We start from the raw sequence: 5,227 nt of genomic DNA on the forward strand, positions 1-5,227 counted from the left end.
AGTCGTCTTACAAATTCAGATCACATGATCCATATTACACAAATAGTTAATCTAATGATCAACGAACACAACACATAGCGGAAGCGTAATAGAGGGGGACTATCTAGTCCACATGCCAACGCTTGACGTCAGAAGATTCCTAGTTGTCGTAGGCGTCCTGCTGGTCTTCACCTTGGTAGTTCTGCTCCTCTTCATAGTCTGGCCATTTGAATAGCCAGGGACACAGCCGTGAGTACTTTAAGTACTCGCAAACTAATACTAGTGTAAGTACTATCAGTGGTACTAAATGGGGTGCTAAGCTCTAGTTTATTTTGCATAAAGCCAGTTTTAGTTCATAAGTATTTCATAAAGACTCTTCATTTGCTAACTAACTCAAGTGGGAACATTAGTGTCATTCCCACAACTCAGTTGTGTTTCAAGTCAAGTCACCATTCATATTCACCAACCCTTTTCAAGAAAGCAACTGACAACTGGTACAGTATGGCCTTTCCAACCGTCTGTAACCGTGGACACGGCTATTCGAATAGATTTACACTCTGCAGAGGTTGCACACTTTTGCCACAACATTTGATTACATCCGCCAGGGATAACCCTGAATCATCGTAACTCAGTACGTGGATCATCAACCATAACCTTTCACTTACATACCCTAGTATAGGTACCTCTCCCCATGAGCTTGGCCTCCCAGTGAAGACAAACCGTCAGCCTGGGAACTGCACAGGGCTTGGGCCGTACATTCACCTCATTTCACATCATTTCACTTGTAACGGAGGCAGCCTCGGCATAACCCCTATGATGCTTGTTCAGAGGGAACCCATACTAAGATGTATAAACTTCCAGTTAAGCCCTACCCATAATCAGGTATTGTGGGGGTACTCATTATTGGAAAGGTATCGCATTCAAACCCAACTATCACTTTTGGTAAAGTTCACCAAGTCATATTCACCTTCAAAATCTCTCAATAGAAAGACTCATCTTTCCAAGGTTTTTCAAAGTCATTTCAAATCTCACAAGTTCCCATCTAGAGTAGTCATATTTTAATTAGCACTAGCCACTAGTCATGAGGGTGCTATCTAGCTTGAAAGCTTGGTAGGCTAAGTGGGATACTCTTGACTACTTATCTACTAGACCAAGTGAATCAGGAATCAAAAAATGGAAACTTTGATAAACCAAAACTTGTAAGGTAAAAACTTGGGATAGGTTCATTACACATGAAGTAAGGTAAAGGTGCCTTGCTCAAGAGAGCTTTGCACTTGCAAGAATATTAGCTTGCCTTGAGTGGTGTACTGGTCAAAGTGGTCTTCCTCCTCTTGATGGTAGACCTCCTCCTCCTGGTACTCTTCGGTGCTAGCGTCTAAAAACGGATACGAAGTAACAATCACCAAACAAGGTTCAAGAGCTATACTAAGCACACCAAAGGTTCACACAAACTATTCTATCATTCCACACTTACTAGCATGTGAGTTGGCTTTGTTTTCTTCTTAAGAGAAAAATAATTTCCTCTCATTACAATTATGACTTTAGGGTTTCTATTTAAGTCCTTAAGGAAATAATTTCCTCTCATTGAATCTTGTTAAGATTTAATCTCCTCAAATGCATAATACATGAACCATTGTTGACTAAGATCAACCATTCATAATCATCATTTGGAAAGAAGATTTAAATGAGGTAGAGTACCTCATACAATTTAACACTACCATCATTATGATTTAATATCACCAACTAACTCAATATGAGATTTTGTAAACCAGAGGTACTAACTCATACTAAGTTACTTGGGACAAGATTTAAGTGAGGGAGAACCTCTCATAAAATTTACATAATAGTTTTGGACAATATCATTTGACTAGAATAGCCATAAAGTCCTTTCTTTAGTTTAGGCCATGATCACTCAAAGTAACCATGACATATTTTTGCATAAACAATTAGAGTAAGTGAAAAGTGATTTATGAGAGTTGGAAACAACTCAAAAGCAATTTTGGTTGATTTTTAATAATTGTTTGAATGCGCAAAAGTCCCTGGCTTGTTCTTTTTGTCACATTTAATCCAAAAAGAATCTCAAGATGAGACCAGTGGGGTTAGTTGGGCAATTTCATAATCTTCCCAACAGTATAAAATTCATCAAATTTGACTGGGCCAATTTGATTCTATTTAAATTTGAAAAACCATCTGTGAGCTATTTGAATTAAAACAGAAAATGCAAATTTGAAATAAACGGGCCGGTGGGAAAACTAACTGGGCCTAAATGATTTAAACAGGCGAAAGCCAACCCACCACGCATCCACGACGCGCGGGCTGCCTGATGGGTGGGCTCCACCCATCAGCCTCTATTTAAACGCGAAGGGGTACGGGGGTGTGTGAGACATTGGATTAGATCAAGATCTAACGGCGCTCGTTCGTCATCGTTGCCGGCGAGAGAAGCTCACTGGCGCGGAGAGGCTAGGCGGTCGGAGGGCTCACCGTGGCTCCAGCGAGGGTGGGCAGTGTGCTCGGTGAAGTGGTGGACGACGGCGAACTCCCTGGTACCGGCGGCGTCTCCTGGGGCAGCTCCAATCGGCGGCGTGCTTCTGCGGCAGCGCACGGCAGTGGTGTTGCAATTGGGCGGCGCTATGGGGTAATGTCGAGCGGCGAGTGGCGGAGGAGGTCGAGTGAGAGGTGGGGAGTGCAGTGGTGTGGAGAAATCATCGAGGCGAGGCCTCCTTTTATAGGCGAGGGAGGGTACCGAGGCGCGGCGGCAAGGTCGACATCGACGCGGGCTCTCCGGCGAGCTAGCGAGCTAGGAAAGGGCGGCGTCCTGTTCCGCGTATCCAGGCGGTCCTGTTGGCGGCGACGGCGCGATCGGACGGTGCCTAACCTAGTCGGGTGGTCGCGGAGTGCAGCGCGGCAGTGACGGGATGCGGTCGTCGTCTCCGGCGGCGGGCACGGGTCGGTGTCGTGAGCGTGAGCGTGTCTGGCGCGTTCGCAGTGGCACGGCGGCGTTTGAGGTGAAGAAAGGGGGGCCAGGGGTGGAGCGAGGTGGCGAGGCGACGTGTGGCCGTGGCGCGCGCCGGCAGACATGCAATGGCGTGGCCATGCCGCTCCTGTCGCACCAGTGCGTCGCGGGCGTGTGCTGGCCTAGGCGTTGTGGTCCACCATTCGACCAATGGCGCATATGGGCATGCTCAGGGGACCAAGTGGAGGTTGTAGGGCAAGGTTGCTAGTGCTAGGGTTGAGAGGAGAGAGGGGAGCAAGAGGGCATGTCCATGGCTGGCATGGCTAGGGTTTGGCCATGCTTGCCCTCCTCCTAGTGTTGCTATGCTGGTGTTAGGGTTAGAAGAGACCAGGGGAAAAGGTAGGGCACAAGGGTTGAGTAGAGTTGGGCCAACACTATTAGGAATAGAGATTTTGGGATTTGGGTAGATTTGCATTTCCAAAATTTTGTCAAATTTGAATTGTGCAAGCAAATTTGAAAATTGTGAGAGGGATGGATTGGACTTGCTTCAGATGATCCACATCACACATTGGTGGTGGTGGAATTTGAAAATAAAAAGAATTGCAAAAATTCAAAATGGGAGAATCTTGAATTTGATTCAAAGTCCCTTCTTGGCTTGAGCATAGTTTTTGATCTAAGAAGAAATTGTACTGGTGGTCTTTACCAAAGTTGTTGTGGACAGAGGTGAGGGCCTAACCTGAGGTAGAAGGAGGCTGCAGGGAGGAACTCTCTCTTCTTAGGGTTTCAGAGATAGAAGCACCTTATATAGGTCAGGACTGGACTGTGCCAAATGGGCCACAACAGAGAACAAGAAGACAGCCCAACAGATACACCAACAGTTATCCAACACTCCCCCTCAAGATTGGTGATAAATGTCAATCATCCCCATCTTGGCACAGGCGATATTACACTCCTTTGAGCCCAACCCCTTTGTTAAACAGTCTGCCACTTGTTGTCCCGATCTCACATAAGCCAATGAGATAATCCCTGCATCAATCTTTTCTTTAATAAAGAATCTGTCTATCTCCACATGTTTAGTTCGCTCATGCTGGACAGGGTTATTTGCTATGTTTATGGTAGATATATTATCACACTACACTTTCAAGCTTCCTTGCCTTAAAATTTTCAGCTCTCTTAGAAGGTTTCGTACCCACAACATTTCACCCAGGCCCTGTGACATAGCTCTGTACTCAGCTTCGGCTGTTGATTTCGAGACAACAGATTGTTTCTTACTTCTCCATGACACCAAATTTCCTCCAACAAAAACACAATACCCTGAGGTGGATCTTCGATCATCTAAGCAGCTAGCCCAATCTGCATCACAATATCCATCTACATTTAGGTGTCCATTACTTTTAAACAACACTCCTTTTCCCAGAGTGCCCTTCAAGTATCTCAAGATTCTTTGAGCTGCTTCCAAGTGTCCATCCCTCGGATCATGCATATAGCGACTCACTACACTCACTGCAAATGATATATCTGGTCTCGTGTGGCATAAGTATATTAGTCTTCCAACAAGTCTTTGATATTTCTCCTTGTTTATGGGTTCTCCAGACTCTGTTGTGATTTTAGTGTTTTGGTCAATAGGTGTTGAAGCCACTCGACACCCCAGCATGCCCATATCATCTAAGAGATCCAATGTATACGTTCTTTGAGATAGTGATATCGCTTTTGATGATCTTGCAACTTCTATTCCAAGGAAGTATCTAAGTTTTCCCAAATCTTTCACCTCAAAGGCCTGACTCAAGCATCCTTCCAGTTTTGCGATTTCCACAACATCATCTCCCGTGATGATAATATCATCAACATACACAGCAAGGATAGTGATTTTCTGCTCCGAATGTCTGTAAAATAAGGTATGGTCTCCACTGCATTGACCATATCCCATGCCACACACCACTTGTCTGAACCTGTCAAACCAGGCCCGTGGAGATTGTTTGAGACCATATAGAGATTTCTTCAGTCTACATACTTTCCCTTTAGTTTCAGGTCTGACAAATCCTGGTGGCATCTCCATATACACCTCCTCTTGAAGATCACTGATGTCTACGCACACTTCTTTTCCTGTAGACAGTGTTGGGCCTCCAAGAGCAGAGGTTTGTAGAACAGCAGCAAGTTTCCCTTAAGTGAATCACCCAAGGTTTATCGAACTCAGGGAGGTTGAGGTCAAAGATATCCCTCTCAAGCAACCCTGCAATTACGATACAAGAAGTCTCTTGTGTCCCCAACACACCTAATACACTTCTCAGATGTATA

This window comes from Lolium perenne, chromosome 7 (genome assembly GCF_019359855.2).
Source record: "Lolium perenne isolate Kyuss_39 chromosome 7, Kyuss_2.0, whole genome shotgun sequence".
NCBI classification, from domain to species: Eukaryota; Viridiplantae; Streptophyta; class Magnoliopsida; order Poales; family Poaceae; genus Lolium; species Lolium perenne.